General features: G+C 43.4%; 1 protein-coding gene across 1 annotated transcript in view; it reads left to right on the top strand.

The window, feature by feature from the left end:
- The first annotated feature begins 859 nt into the window (after positions 1-859).
- Positions 860-17,387, top strand: part of LOC148454563 (chondroitin polymerizing factor 2, non-catalytic subunit-like) — a 360,302-nt gene continuing 343,774 nt past the window's right edge. The window contains exon 1 of the mRNA XM_088460764.1: positions 860-3,497. The gene's annotated coding sequence lies outside the window, so the exon portion shown is untranslated. The remainder of the gene's footprint in view (positions 3,498-17,387) is intronic.

Here is a 17,387-nt window from a genome sequence, read left to right on the forward strand (position 1 = left end):
TCAGTATAATATACAGATAATATAATAATATCACTATCAGTATAATACACAGATAATATAATAATATCACTATCAGTATAATATACAGATAATATAATAATATCACTATCAGTATAATATACAGATAATATAATAATATCACTATCAGTATAATATACAGATAATATAATAATATCACTATCAGTATAATATACAGATAATATAATAATATCACTATCAGTATAATACACAGATAATATAATAATATCACTATCAGTATAATACACAGATAATATAATAATATCACTATCAGTATAATATACAGATAATATAATAATATCACTATCAGTATAATATACAGATAATATAATAATATCACTATCAGTATAATACACAGATAATATAATAATATCACTATCAGTATAATATACAGATAATATAATAATATCACTATCAGTATAATATACAGATAATATAATAATATCACTATCAGTATAATATACAGATAATATAATAATATCACTATCAGTATAATACACAGATAATATAATAATATCACTATCAGTATAATATACAGATAATATAATAATATCACTATCAGTATAATACACAGATAATATAATAATATCACTATCAGTATAATATACAGATAATATCACCACAGAGCAGCTGTTGCTGCTGTACTAAGTAACTGGCTGATGAAAGCTGACATCTGATTGGCTGCCCTGAGAGTGAAGCGTCAGATGACACACAGGACGTCACGTGATATTGGCACCCTCCTGCCCACACGAAGTCGTCACTTCCTTATCTTTTTTTTCCCTTTCTCTCGTACTGGTGCTTTCTGTCCTCATTTCGTCTCTATGGTCAAGTCTAGCCCAATCTCTCTCTATGATTAGTCTTCTCTATCCCTGTTTTGGCTTTCTATGGTTCGTTTTTTTATTCTCCTAATAAGCTTTATTGGCACGAACAAACACAGCTGAGTGTAACTGTAATAGTCATTACATAGAAATAGATGGAGTTGCTACTGTTCTCTGTGATCAGTCCCTGCAGTTGGTACCAGGGAACCCACTGAGACCCAGGACCAGGGAACCCACTGAGACCCAGGACCAGGGAACCCACTGAGACCCAGGACCAGGGACCACAGTGAGATTCAGGACCAGGGGACCCACTGAGACCCAGGACCAGGGAACCCACTGAACCAGGGACCACACTAAGACCCAGGACCAGGGGACCCACTGAGACTCAGGACCAGGGACCACACTGAGAGCCAGGACCAGGGAACACACTGAACCAGGGACCACACTGAGAGCCAGGACCAGGGACCACAATGAGAGCCAGGACCAGGGACCACACTGAGAGCCAGGACCAGGGACCACACTGAGAGCCAGGACCAGGGACCACACTGAGAGCCAGGACCAGGGACCACACTGAGAGCCAGGACCAGGGACCACACTGAGAGCCAGGACCAGGGAACACACTGAGACCCAGGACCAGGTATCACACTGAGACCCAGGACCAGGGACCACACTGATATCCAGGACCAGGAACCACACTGATATGTAGGACCAGGGACCACACTAATATCCAGGACCAGGGAACCCACTGAGACCCAGGACCAGGGAACACGCTGAGACCCAAGACCAGAGACCACACTGAGACCCAGGTCCAGGGACCACACTGAGACCCAGGTCCAGGGACCACACTGAGACCCAGGTCCAGGGACCACGCTGAGACCCAGGTCCAGGGACCACGCTGAGACCCAGGTCCAGGGACCACGCTGAGACCCAGGTCCAGGGACCACGCTGAGACCCAGCACCAGGGACCACGCTGAGATCCAGCACCAGGGACCACGCTGAGATCCAGGACCAGGGACCACGCTGAGATCCAGGACCAGGGACCACGCTGAGATCAAGGACAAGGGAACACACTGAGACCCAGGTCCAGGGAACACACTGAGACCCAGGACCAGGGAACACTGAGACCCAGGACCAGGGCATACATTGAGATTTAGAACCAGGGCCCAGAGAACACACTGAGATCCAGAACTAGGGACCAGAAAATACACTGAGATCCAGAACCAGAGAACACACTGAGATCCAGGACCAGGGAACACACTGAGATCCAAAACCAGGGACCAGAGAATACACTGAGATCTAAAACCAGGGACCAGATAACACACTGGGATCCAGGACCAGGGACCAGATAACACACTGAGATCCAGAACCAGGAATCAGAGAATACACACTGAGATCTGGGACAGGGGACTAGAGATTACACTAAGATCCAGGACCAGGGACCAGAGAACTCATTGACATCCAAGACCAGAGAAAGCACTGAGATCCAGAACCAGGGACCAGAGAACACAATGAGATCCTGGACCAGGGATCAGAGACTACACTGATATCCAGGACCAGGGATCCCTGAGATCCAGGACCAGGAACCAGAGACTGCATTGAGATCCAAGTCCAGGGACCGGATATTACACTGAGACCCAGGACCAGGGATCACACTGAGATCCAGGACCAGGAACCAGAGACTGCATTGAGACCCAGGACCAGGGACCAGAGAATACACTGAAATCCAGGACCAGGAAACACACTAAGATCCAGGACCAGGGACCAGAGATTACACTGAGATCCAGGACCAGTGACTACACTGTGATCCAGGACAAGGGACCAGAGACTAACTAAAATCCAGGAACAGGAACCAGAAAATACATTTTGATCCAGGACCAGGAACTAGAGAATACACTGAGATTGGAGACCATGAACCAGAGAATATACTGAAATCCAGGACTAGGGGACACACTTGGATCCAGGACCAGGGACCAGAGATTACACTGAGATCCAGGACCAGGGGAAACACCAAGATCCAGGACCAGGGACCAGAAAATATTTTAAACCAGGGCCAAGGACCAGAGAAAACACTGAGATTTAGGAACTGGGACCAGAAACTACACTGAGATCCGGGAACCACAGAATACACTGCGATCCGGGAACCAGAGAACAAATTGAGATCCAAAACCAGGAACCAGAGAACACACTGAGATTGGAGAACAACATAATACACTGCGATTCGGGTACCACAGAATACACTGCGATCCAGGAACCACAGAATACACTGCGATCCAGGAACCACAGAACACACTGCGATCCGGGAACCACAGAATACACTGCGATCCGGGAACCACAGAATACACTGCGATTCGGGAACCACAGAATACACTGCGATCCGGGAACCACAGAATACACTGCGATCCGGGAACCACAGAATACACTGCGATCCGGGAACCACAGAATACACTGCGATCCGGGGACCACAGAATACACTGAGATCCGGGAACCACAGAATACACTGAGATCCGGGAACCACAGAATACACTGAGATCCGGGAACCTCAGAATACACTGAGAACCAGAAAATTGACCAAATCTGAGCAGGAATGTGCAATCCTATATAAAGTGTAAAAGCCAAGACCTTGACTACAGCCTGACCTATTGTGGATGCAGGATCACCCAGGTGAGTTCTCAGGTCATAGTAATAATAATAAATTGCTAATAATAATAATATAAAGGTGAAGTCCGTATAGGAGTTAATGGTGTAGGATCCCTATTTCATGTGCCTGCAGATATCATACTTTGAAGTGTAAATATTCAAAGAATAATTTCATGGCGGGGTCAGCTCTCATTATTCTATCTCTGGAAACAGATTGAATAGAACATTTATCAATAGTTCCAGAGCCCTAATTTCTGCCACTATTGCAGATAAGCAATGAATTACCTGACATTTACATTCGTTATTTACTACTACTCAGGGTCTGCTAATCAGTCTCTACCCCTTTCACACTGCCAGCAAATAACCTGGGTTACTGTGTACTGTGAAAGGTTATACTGTCTGTGTTAGTTATAGAGCCAGTTATGGAGTGACTGTGGCGTATAGTACACAGGTAATCTCAGGGTCTGCTCATTAGTCTGTGTTAGTTATAGAGCCAGTTATGGAGTGACTGTGGCGTATAGTACACAGGTAATCTCAGGGTCTGCTCATTATTCTGTGTTAGTTATAGAGCCAGTTATGGAGTGACTGTGGCGTATAGTACACAGGTAATCTCAGGGTCTGCTCATTATTCTGTGTTAGTTATAGAGCCAGTTATGGAGTGACTGTGGCGTATATAGTACACAGGTAATCTCAGGGTCTGCTCATTAGTCTGTGTTAGTTATAGAGCCAGTTATGGAGTCACTGTGGCATATAGTACACAACTAATCTCAGGGTCTGCTCATTAGTCTGTGTTAGTTATAGAGCCAGTTATGGAGTGACTGTGGCGTATAGTACACAGATAATCTCAGGGTCTGCTCATTAGTCTATGTTAGTTATAGAGACAGTTATGGAGTGACTGTGGCGTATACTACACAGGTAATCTCAGGGTCCGCTCATTAGTCTGTGTTAGTTATAGAGCCAGTTATGGAGTGACTGTGGCGTATACTACACAGGTAACCTCAGGTTCCGCTCATTAGTCTGTGTTAGTTATAGAGCCAGTTATGGAGTGACTGTGGCGTATACTACACAGGTAATCTCAGGGTCCGCTCATTAGTCTGTGTTAGTGATAGAGCCAGTTATGGAGTGACTGTGGCATATAGTACACAGGTAATCTCAGGGTCTGCTCATTAGTCTGTGTTAGTAATAGAGCCAGTTATGGAGTGACTGTGGAGTGTAGTACACAGGTAATCTCAGGGTCTGCTCATTAGTCTGTGTTAGTTATAGAGCCAGTTATGGAGTGACTGTGGAGTATAGTACACAGGTAATCTCAGGGTCTGCTCATTAGTCTGTGTTAGTTATAGAGCTAGTTATGTAGTGACTGTGGCGTATAGTACACAGGTAATCTCAGGGTCTGCTCATTAGTCTGTTAGTTATAGAGCCAGTTATGGAGTGACTGTGGAGTATAGTACACAGGTAATCTCAGGGTCTGCTCATTAGTCTGGGTTGGTTATAGAGCCAGTTATGGAGTGACTGTGGCGTATAGTACACAGGTAAACTCAGGGTCTGCTCATTAGTCTGTGTTAGTTATAGAGCCAGTTACGGAGTGTCTGTGGCGTATAGTACACAAGTAATCTCAGGGTCTGCTCATTAGTCTGTGTTAGTTATAGAGCCAGTTATTGGGTGTCTGTGGCGTATAGTACACAGGTAATGTCAGGGTCTGCTCATTAGTCTGTGTTAGTTATAGAGCCAGTTATGGAGTGACTGTGGCGTATAGTACACAGGTAATCTCAGGGTCTGCTCATTAGTCTGTGTTAGTTATAGAGCCAGTTATGGAGTGACTGTGGCGTATAGTACACAGGTAATAATTTCCGGGTCTGCTCATTAGTCTGTGTTAGTTATAGAGCCAGTTATGGAGTAACTGTGGCGTATAGTACACCGGTAATAATTTCCGGGTCTGCTCATTAGTCTGTGTTAGTTATAGAGCCAGTTATGGAGTGACTGTGGCGTATAGTACACAGGAAATCTCATGGTCTGTTCATTAGTCTTTGTTAGTTATAGAGCCAGTTATGGAGTGACTGTGGCGTATAGTACACAGGTAATCTCAGGATCTGCTCATTAGTCTGTGTTAGTTATAGAGCCAGTTATGGAGTGACTGTGGCGTATAGTACACAGGTAATCTCAGGGTCTGCTCATTAGTCTGTGTTAGTTATAGAGCCAGTTATGGGGTGTCTGTAGCGTATCGTACACAGGTAATCTCATGGTCTGCTCATTAGTCTTTGTTAGTTATAGAGCCAGTTATGGAGTGACTGTGGCGTATAGTACATAGGTAATCTCATGGTCTGCTCATTAGTCTTTGTTAGTTATAGAGCCAGTTATGGAGTGACTGTGGCGTATAGTACACAGGTAATAATTTCCGGGTCTGCTCATTAGTCTGTGTTAGTTATAGAGCCAGTTATGGAGTGACTGTGGCGTATAGTACATAGGTAATCTCATGGTCTGCTCATTAGTCTTTGTTAGTTATAGAGCCAGTTATGGAGTGACTGTGGCGTATAGTACACTGGTAGTAATTTCCGGGTCTGCTCATTAGTCTGTGTTAGTTATAGAGCCAGTTATGGAGTGACTGTGGCGTATAGTACACAGGTAATCTCAGGGTCTGCTCATTAGTCTGTGTTAGTTATAGAGCCAGTTATGGAGTGACTGTGGCGTATAGTACACAGGTAATCTCAGGATCTGCTCATTAGTCTGTGTTAGTTATAGAGCCAGTTATGGAGTGACTGTGGCGTATAGTACACAGGTAATCTCAGGGTCTGCTCATTAGTCTGTGTTAGTTATAGAGCCAGTTATGGGGTGTCTGTAGCGTATCGTACACAGGTAATCTCATGGTCTGCTCATTAGTCTTTGTTAGTTATAGAGCCAGTTATGGAGTGACTGTGGCGTATAGTACACAGGTAATAATTTCCGGGTCTGCTCATTAGTCTGTGTTAGTTATAGAGCCAGTTATGGAGTGACTGTGGCTATAGTACACAGGTAATCTCAGGGTCCGCTCATTAGTCTGTGTTAGTTATAGAGCCAGTTATGTGGTGACTGTGCCGTATAGTACACAGGTAATCTCATGGTCTGCTCATTAGTCTGTGTTAGTTATAGAGCCAGTTATGGAGTGACTGTGGCGTATAGTACACAGGTAATAATTTCCGGGTCTGCTCATTAGTCTGTGTTAGTTATAGAGCCAGTTATGGAGTGACTGTGGCGTATAGTACACAGGTAATCTCAGGGTCTGCTCATTAGTCTGTGTTAGTTATAGAGCCAGTTATGGAGTGACTGTGGCGTATAGTACACAGGTAATAATCTCATGGTCTGCTCATTAGTCTTTGTTAGTTATAGAGCCAGTTATGGAGTGACTGTGGCGTATAGTACACAGGTAATCTCAGGGTCTGCTCATTTGTCTGTGTTTGTTATAGAGCCAGTTATGGAGTTACTGTGGCGTATAGTACATAGGTAATCTCAGGGTCTGCTCATTAGTCTCTGTTTGTTATAGAGCCAGTTAAGGAGTGACTGTGGCGTATAGTACACAGGTAATCTCAGGGTCTGCTCATTAGTCTGTGTTAGTTATAGAGCCAGTTATGGAGTGACTGTGGCGTATAGTACACAGGTAATCTCAGGGTCTGCTCATTAGTCTGTGTTAGTTATAGAGCCAGTTATGGAGTGACTGTGGCGTATAGTACATAGGTAATCTCAGGGTCTGCTCATTAGTCTGTGTTAGTTATAGAGCCAGTTATGGAGTGACTGTGGCGTATAGTACACAGGTAAGCTCAGGGTCTGCTCATTAGTCTGTGTTAGTTATAGAGCCAGTTATGGAGTGACTGTGGTGTATAGTACACAGGTAATCTCAGGGTATGCTCATTAGTCTGTGTTAGTTATAGAGCCAGTTATGGAGTGACTGTGGCGTATAGTACACAGGTAATCTCAGGGTCTGCTCTTTAGTCTGTGTTAGTTATAGAGCCAGTTATGGAGTGACTGTGACGTATAGTACACAGATAATCTCAGGGTCTGCTCATTAGTCTTTGTTAGTTATAGAGCCAGTTATGGAGTGACTGTGGCGTATGGTTCAATGGTAATAATTTCCGGGTCTGCTCATTAGTCTGTGTTAGTTATAGAGCCAGTTATGGAATGACTGTGGCGTATAGTACACAGGTAAACTCAGGGTCTGCTCATTAGTCTGTGTTAGTTAAAGAGCCAGTTATGGAGTGACTGTAGCGTATGGTACACAGATAATGTCAGGGTCTGCTCATTAGTCTGTGTTAGTTATAGAGCCAGTTATGGAGTGACTGTGGCGTATAGTACTCAGGTAATCTCAGGGTCTGCTTATTAGTCTGTGTTAGTTATAGAGCCAGTTATGGAGTGACTGTGGCGTATAGTACACAGGTAATCTCAGGGTCTGCTCATTATTCTGTGTTAGTTATAGAGCCAGTTATGGAGTGACTGTGGCGTATATAGTACACAGGTAATCTCAGGGTCTGCTCATTAGTCTGTGTTAGTTATAGAGCCAGTTATGGAGTGACTGTGGCATATAGTACACAGGTAATCTCATGGTCTGCTCATTAGTCTTTGTTAGTTATAGAGCCAGTTATGGAGTGACTGTGGTGTATAGTACACAGGTAACCTCAGGGTCTGCTCATTAGTCTGTGTTTGTTATAGAGCCAGTTATGGAGTGACTGTGGCGTATAGTACACAGGTAATCTCAGGGTCTGCTCATTAGTCTGTGTTAGTTATAGAGCCAGTTATGGAGTGAGTGTGGCATATAGTACACAGGTAATCTCAGGGTCTCCTCATTAGTCTGTGTTAGTTATAGAGCCAGTTATGGAGTGAGTGTGGCATATAGTACACAGGTAATCTCAGGGTCTGCTCATTAGTCTGTGTTAGTTATAGAGCCAGTTATGGAGTGAGTGTGGCATATAGTACACAGGTAATCTCAGGGTCCGCTCATTAGTCTATGTTAGTTACAGAGCCAGTTATGGAGTGACTGTGGCGTATAGTACACAGGTAATCTCAGGTTCTGCTCATTAGTCTGTGTTAGTAATAGAGACAGTTATGGAGTGACTGTGGCATATAGTACACAGATAATCTCAGGGTCTGCTCATTAGTCTGTGTTAGTTATAGAGCCAGTTATGGAATGACTGTGGCGTATAGTTCAAAGGTAATCTCAGGGTCTGCTCATTAGTCTGTGTTAGTTATAGAGCCAGTTATGGAGTGACTGTGGCGTATAGTACACAGGTAATCTCAGGGTCTGCTCATTAGTCTGTGTTAGTTATAGAGCCAGTTATGGAGTGACTGTGGCGTATAGTACACAAGTAATCTCAGGGTCTGCTCATTAGTCTGTGTTAACTATAGAGCCAGTTATGGAATGACTGTGGCGTATAGTTCAAAGGTAATCTCAGGGTCTGCTCATTAGTCTGTGTTAGTTATAGAGCCAGTTATGGAGTGACTGTGGCGTATAGTACACAGGTAATCTCAGGGTCTGCTCATTAGTCTGTGTTAGTTATAGAGCCAGTTATGGAGTGACTGTGGCGTATAGTACACAAGTAATCTCAGGGTCTGCTCATTAGTCTGTGTTAGTTATAGAGCCAGTAATGGAGTGACTGTCGCATATAGTACACAGGTAATCTCAGGGTCTGCTCATTAGTCTGTGTTAGTTATAGAGCCAGTTATGGTATGACTGTGGCATATAGTACACAGGTAATCTCAGGGTCTGCTCATTAGTCTGTGTTAGTTATAGAGCCAGTTATGGAGTGACTGTGGCGTATAGTACACAGGTAATCTCAGGGTCTGCTCATTAGTCTGTGTTAGTTATAGAGACAGTTATGGAGTGACTGTGGCGTATAGTACACAGGTAATCTCAGGGTCTGCTCATTAGTCTGTGTTAGTTATAGAGACAGTTATGGAGTGACTGTGGCGTATAGTACACAGGTAATCCCAGGGTCTGCTCATTAGTCTATGTTAGTTATAGAGCCAGTTATGGAGTGACTGTGGCGTATAGTACACAGGTAATCTCAGGGTCTGCTCATTAGTCTGTGTTAGTTATAGAGACAGTTATGGAGTGACTGTGGCATATAGTACACAGATAATCTCAGGGTCTGCTCATTAGTCTGTGTTAGTTATAGAGCCAGTTATGGAGTGACTGTGGCATATAGTTCAAAGGTAATTATTTCCGGGTCTTCTCATTAGTCTGTGTTAGTTATAGAGCCAGTTATGGAGTGACTGTGGCGTATAGTACACAGGTAATCTTAGGGTCTGGTCATTAGTCTGTGTTAGTTATAGAGCCAGTTATGGAGTGACTGTGGCGTATAGTAAATAGGTAATCTCAGGGTCTGCTCATTAGTCTGTGTTAGTTATAGATCCAGTTATGGAGTGAGTGTGGCGTATAGTAAACAGGTAATCTCAGGGTGTGCTCATTAGTGTGTGTTAGTTATAGATCCAGTTATGGAGTGAGTGTGGCGTATAGTACACAGGTAATCTCAGTGTCTGCTCATTAGTCTGTGTTAGTTATAGAGCCAGTTATGGTGTGACTGTGGCGTATAGTACACAGGTAATCTCAGGGTCTGCTCATTAGTCTGTGTTAGTTATAGAGCCAGTTATGGAGTTACTGTGGCGTATAGTAAATAGGTAATCTCAGGGTCTGCTCATTAGTCTGTGTTAGTTATAGATCCAGTTATGGAGTGACTGTAGCTTATAGTACACAGGTAATCTCAGGGTGTGCTCATTAGTCTGTGTTAGTTATAGCGTCTGTTATGGAGTGACTGTGGCGTATAGTACACAGGTAATCTCAGGGTCTGCTCATTATTCTGTGTTTGTTATAGAGCCAGTTATGGAGTGACTGTGGCGTATAGTACACAGGTAATCTCAGGGTCTGCTCATTAGTCTGTGTTAGTTATAGAGCCAGTTATGGAGTGACTGTGGCATATAGTACACAGATAATCTCAGGGTCTGCTCATTAGTCTGTGTTAGTTATAGAGCCAGTTATGGAGTGACTGTGGCGTATAGTACACAGGTAATCTCAGGGTCTGCTCATTAGTCTGTTAGTTATACAGCCAGTTATGGAGTGACTGTGGCGTATAGTACACAGGTAATCTCAGGGTTTGCTTATTAGTTTGTGTTAGTTATAGAGCCAGTTATGGAGTGACTGTGACGTATAGTACACAGGTAATCTTAGGGTCTGCTCATTAGTCTATGTTAGTTATAGAGCCAGTTATGGAGTGACTGTGGCGTATAGTACACAGGTAATCTCAGGGTCTGCTAATTAGTCTGTGTTATAGAGCCAGTTATGGAGTTACTGTGACGAATAGTACACACGTAGTCTCAGTGTCTGCTCATTAGTCTGTGTTAGTTATAGAGCCAGTTATGGAGCGACTGTGGCGTATAGTACACAGATAATCTCAGGGTCTGCTCATTAGTCGGTGTTAGTTATAGAGACAGTTATGGAGTGACTGTGGCGTATAGTTCAAAGGTAATCTCTGGGTCCGCTCATTAGTCTGTGTTAGTTATAGAGCCAGTTATGGAGTGACTGTGGCATATAGTACACAGGTAATCTCAGGGTCTGCTCATTAGTCTGTGTTAGTTATAGAGCCAGTTATGTAGTGACTGTGGCGTATAGTACACAGGTAATCTCAGGGTCTGCTCATTAGTCTGTGTTAGTTATAGAGCCAGTTATGTAGTGACTGTGGTGTATAGTACACAGGTAATCTCAGGGTCTGCTCATTAGTCTGTGTTAGTTATAGAGCCAGTTATAGAGTGACTGTAGCGTATGGTACACAGGTAATCTCAGGGTCTGCTCATTAGTCTGTGTTAGTTATAGAGCCAGTTATGGAGTGACTGTGGCGTATAGTACTCAGATAATCTCAGGGTCTGCTCATTAGTCTGTGTTAGTTATAGAGCCAGTTATGGAGTGACTGTGGCGTATAGTACACAGGTAATCTCAGGGTCTGCTCATTAGTCTGTGTTAGTTATAGAGCCAGTTATGGAGTGACTGTAGCGTATGGTACACAGATAATCTCAGGGTCTGCTCATTAGTCTGTGTTAGTTATAGAGCCAGTTATGGAGTGACTGTGGCGTATAGTACTCAGGTAATCTCAGGGTCTGCTCATTAGTCTGTGTTAGTTATAGAGCCAGTTATGGAGTGACTGTGGCGTATAGTACACAGGTAATCTCAGAGTCTGCTCATTAGTCTGTGTTAGTTATAGAGCCAGTTATGGAGTGACTGTGGCGTATAGAGTACACAGGTATTCTCAGGGTCTGCTCATTAGTCTGTGTTAGTTATAGAGCCAGTTATGGGGTGTCTGTAGCGTATCGTACACAGGTAATCTCATGGTCTGCTCATTAGTCTTTGTTAGTTTTAGAGCCAGTTATGGAGTAACTGTGGCGTATAGTACACCGGTAATAATTTCCGGGTCTGCTCATTAGTCTGTGTTAGTTATAGAGCCAGTTATGGAGTGACTGTGGCGTATAGTACACAGGTAATCTCAGGGTCTGCTCATTATTCTGTGTTTGTTATAGAGCCAGTTATGGAGTTACTGTGGCGTATAGTAAATAGGTAATCTCAGGGTCTGCTCATTAGTCTGTGTTAGTTATAGAGCCAGTTATGGAGTGACTGTGGCGTATAGTACACAGGTAATCTCAGGGTCTGCTCATTAGTCTGTGTTAGTTATAGAGACAGTTATGGAGTGACTGTGGCATATAGTACCCAGGTAATCTCAGGGTCTGCTCATTAGTCTGTGTTAGTTATAGAGCCAGTTATGGAGTGACTGTGGCGTATAGTACACAGGTAATCTCAGGGTCTGCTCATTAGTCTGTGTTAGTTATAGAGCCAGTTATGTGGTGACTGTGGCGTATAGTAGACAGGTAATCTCAGGGTCTGCTCATTAGTCTGTGTTAGCTATAGAGCCAGTTATGTGGTGACTGTGGCGTATAGTAGACAGGTAATCTCAGGGTCTGCTCATTAGTCTGTGTTAGCTATAGAGCCAGTTATGGAGTGACTGTGGTGTATAGTACACAGGTAATCTCAGGGTCTGCTCATTATTCTGTGTTTGTTATAGAGCCAGTTATGGAGTGACTGTGGCGTATAGTAAATAGGTAATCTCAGGGTCTGCTCATTAGTCTGTGTTAGTTATAGAGCCAGTTATGGAGTGACTGTGGCGTATAGTACACAGGTAATCTCAGGGTCTGCTCATTAGTCTGTGTTAGTTATAGAGCCAGTTATGGAGTGACTGTGGCGTATAGTACACAGGTAATCTCAGGGTCTGCTCATTAGTCTGTGTTAGTTATAGAGCCAGTTATGGAGTGACTGTGGCGTATAGTACACAGGTAATATCAGTGTCTGCTCATTAGTCTGTGTTAGTTATAGAGCCAGTTATGGAGTGACTGTGGCATATAGTACCCAGGTAATCTCAGGGTCTGCTCATTAGTCTGTGTTAGTTATAGAGCCAGTTATGGAGTGACTGTGGTGTATAGTACACAGGTAATCTCAGGGTGTGCTCATTAGTCTGTGTTAGTTATAGAGCCAGTTATGGAGTGACTGTGGCGTATAGTACACAAGTAATCTCAGGGTCTGCTCATTAGTCTGTGTTAATTATAGAGTCAGTTATGGAGTGACTGTGGCGTATAGTACACAGGTAATATCAGTGTCTGCTCATTAGTCTGTGTTAGTTATAGAGCCAGTTATCTAGTGACTGTGGCGTATAGTACACAGGTAATCTCAGGGTCTGCTCATTAGTCTGTGTTAGTTATAGAGCCAGTTATGGAGTGACTGTGGCGTATAGTACACAGGTAATCTCAGGGTCTGCTCATTAGTCTGTGTTAGTTATAGAGCCAGTTTTGGAGTGACTGTGGCGTATAGTACACACGTAGTCTCAGTGTCTGCTCATTAGTCTGTGTTAGTTATAGAGCCAGTTATGGAGTGACTGTGGCGTATAGTACACACGTAGTCTCAGTGTCTGCTCATTAGTCTGTGTTAGTTATAGAGCCAGTTATGGAGTGACTGTGGCGTATAGTACACAGGTAATCTCAGGGTCTGCTCATTAGTCTGTGTTAGTTATAGAGCCAGTTATGGAGTGACTGTGGCGTATAGTACACAGGTAATCTCAGGGTCTGCTCATTAGTCTGTGTTAGTTATAGAGCCAGTTATGGAGTGACTGTGGCGTATAGTACACAGGTAATCTCAGGGTCTGCTCATTAGTCTGTGTTAGTTATAGAGCCAGTTATGGAGTGACTGTGGCGTATAGTACACAGGTAATCTCAGGGTCTGCTCATTAGTCGGTGTTAGTTATAGAGACAGTTATGGAGTGACTGTGGCATATAGTACACAGGTAATCTCAGGGTCTGCTCATTAGTCTGTGTTAGTTATAGAGACAGTTATGGAGTGACTGTGGCATATAGTACACAGATAATCTCAGGGTCTGCTCATTAGTCTGTGTTAGTTATAGAGCCAGTTATGGAGTGACTGTGGCATATAGTTCAAAGGTAATTATTTCCGGGTCTTCTCATTAGTCTGTGTTAGTTATAGAGCCAGTTATGGAGTGACTGTGGCGTATAGTACACAGGTAATCTCAGGGTCTGCTCATTAGTCTGTGTTAGTTATAGAGCCAGTTATGTAGTGACTGTGGCGTATAGTACTCAGGTAATCTCAGGGTCTGCTCATTAGTCTGTGTTAGTTATAGAGCCAGTTATAGAGTGACTGTAGCGTATGGTACACAGATAATGTCAGGGTCTGCTCATTAGTCTGTGTTAGTTATAGAGCCAGTTATGGAGTGACTGTGGCGTATAGTACACAGGTAATCTCAGGGTCTGCTCATTAGTCTGTGTTAGTTATAGAGCTAGTTATGGAGTGACTGTGGCGTATAGTACACAGGTAATCTCAGGGTCTGCTCATTAGTCTGTGTTAGTTATAGAGCCAGTTATGGAGTTACTGTGGCGTATAGTAAATAGGTAATCTCAGGGTCTGCTCATTATTCTGTGTTTCTTATAGAGCCAGTTATGGAGTGACTGTGGCGTATAGTACACAGGTAATCTCAGGGTCTGCTCATTAGTCGGTGTTAGTTATAGAGATAGTTATGGAGTGACTGTGGCATATAGTACACAGATAATCTCAGGGTCTGCTCATTAGTCGGTGTTAGTTATAGAGACAGTTATGGAGTGACTGTGGCGTATAGTACACAGGTAATCTCAGGGTCTGGTCATTAGTCTGTTAGTTATAGAGGCAGTTATGGAGTGACTGTGGCGTACAGTACACAGGTAATATCAGGGTCTGCTCATTAGTCTGTGTTAATTATAGAGTCAGTTATGGAGTGACTGTGGCGTATAGTACACAGGTAATCTTAGGGTCTGCTCATTAGTCTATGTTAGTTATAGAGACAGTTATGGAGTGACTGTGGCGTATAGTACACAGGTAATCTCAGGGTCTGCTAATTAGTCTGTGTTATAGAGCCAGTTTTGGAGTGACTGTGGAGTATAGTACACAAGTAATCTCAGGGTCTGCTCAATTAGTCTGTGTTAGTTATAGAGCCAGTTGTGGAGTGACTGTGGCGTATAGTACACACGTAGTCTCAGTGTCTGCTCATTAGTCTGTGTTAGTTATAGAGCCAGTTATGGAGTGACTGTGGCGTATAGTACACAGGTAATAATCTCAGGATCTGCTCATTAGTCTGTGTTAGTTATAGAGCCAGTTATGGAGTGACTGTGGCGTATAGTACACAGGTAATCCCAGGGTCTGCTCATTAGTCTATGTTAGTTATAGAGCCAGTTATGGAGTGACTGTGGCGTATAGTACACAGGTAATCTCAGGGTCTGCTCATTATTCTGTGTTTGTTATAGAGCCAGTTATGGAGTTACTGTGGCGTATAGTAAATAGGTAATCTCAGGGTCTGCTCATTAGTCTGTGTTAGTTATAGAGCCAGTTATGGAGTGACTGTGGCGTATAGTACACAGGTAATCTCAGAGTCTGCTCATTAGTCTGTGTTACTTATAGAGACAGTTATGGAGTGACTGTGGCATATAGTACCCAGGTAATTTCAGGGTCTGCTCATTAGTCGGTGTTAGTTATAGAGCCAGTTATGGAGTGACTGTGGCGTATAGTACACAGGTAATCTCAGGGTCTGCTCATTAGTCGGTGTTAGTTATAGAGCCAGTTATGGAGTGACTGTGGCATACAGTACACAGGTAATCTCAGGGTTTGCTCATTATTCTGTGTTTGTTATAGAGCCAGTTATGGAGTTACTGTGGCGTATAGTAAATAGGTAATCTCAGGGTCTGCTCATTAGTCTGTGTTAGTTATAGAGCCAGTTATGGAGTGACTGTGGCGTATAGTACACAGGTAATCTCAGGATTTGCTCATTAGTCTGTGTTAGTTATAGAGACAGTTATGGAGTGACTGTGGCATATAGTACACAGGTAATCTCAGGGTCTGCTCATTAGTCGGTGTTAGTTATAGAGCCAGTTATGGAGTGACTGTGGCGTATAGTTCAAAGGTAATAATTTCCGGGTCTGCTCATTAGTCTGTGTTAGTTATAGAGCCAGTTATGGAGTGACTGTGGCGTATAGTACACAGGTAATCTCAGGGTCTGCTCATTAGTCTGTGTTAGTTATAGAGCCAGTTATAGAGTGACTGTAGCGTATGGTACACAGGTAATCTCAGGGTCTGCTCATTAGTCTGTGTTAGTTATAGAGCCAGTTATGGAGTGACTGTGGCGTATAGTACTCAGATAATCTCAGGGTCTGCTCATTAGTCTGTGTTAGTTATAGAGCCAGTTATGGAGTGACTGTGGCGTATAGTACACAGGTAATCTCAGGGTCTGCTCATTAGTCTGTGTTAGTTATAGAGCCAGTTATGGAGTGACTGTAGCGTATGGTACACAGATAATCTCAGGGTCTGCTCATTAGTCTGTGTTAGTTATAGAGCCAGTTATGGAGTGACTGTGGCGTATAGTACTCAGGTAATCTCAGGGTCTGCTCATTAGTCTGTGTTAGTTATAGAGCCAGTTATGGAGTGACTGTGGCGTATAGTACACAGGTAATCTCAGAGTCTGCTCATTAGTCTGTGTTAGTTATAGAGCCAGTTATGGAGTGACTGTGGCGTATAGAGTACACAGGTATTCTCAGGGTCTGCTCATTAGTCTTTGTTAGTTATAGAGCCAGTTATGGGGTGTCTGTAGCGTATCGTACACAGGTAATCTCATGGTCTGCTCATTAGTCTTTGTTAGTTTTAGAGCCAGTTATGGAGTAACTGTGGCGTATAGTACACCGGTAATAATTTCCGGGTCTGCTCATTAGTCTGTGTTAGTTATAGAGCCAGTTATGGAGTGACTGTGGCGTATAGTACACAGGTAATCTCAGGGTCTGCTCATTATTCTGTGTTTGTTATAGAGCCAGTTATGGAGTTACTGTGGCGTATAGTAAATAGGTAATCTCAGGGTCTGCTCATTAGTCTGTGTTAGTTATAGAGCCAGTTATGGAGTGACTGTGGCGTATAGTACACAGGTAATCTCAGGGTCTGCTCATTAGTCTGTGTTAGTTATAGAGACAGTTATGGAGTGACTGTGGCATATAGTACCCAGGTAATCTCAGGGTCTGCTCATTAGTCTGTGTTAGTTATAGAGCCAGTTATGGAGTGACTGTGGCGTATAGTACACAGGTAATCTCAGGGTCTGCTCATTAGTCTGTGTTAGTTATAGAGCCAGTTATGTGGTGACTGTGGCGTATAGTACACAGGTAATCTCAGGGTCTGCTCATTAGTCTGTGTTAGCTATAGAGCCAGTTATGGAGTGACTGTGGTGTATAGTACACAGGTAATCTCAGGGTCTGCTCATTATTCTGTGTTTGTTATAGAGCCAGTTATGGAGTGACTGTGGCGTATAGTAAATAGGTAATCTCAGGGTCTGCTCATTAGTCTGT

The sequence above is a fragment of the Taudactylus pleione genome, unplaced genomic scaffold, assembly GCF_031769625.1.
Source record: "Taudactylus pleione unplaced genomic scaffold, aTauple2 ptg000978l, whole genome shotgun sequence".
NCBI classification, from domain to species: domain Eukaryota; kingdom Metazoa; phylum Chordata; class Amphibia; order Anura; family Myobatrachidae; genus Taudactylus; species Taudactylus pleione.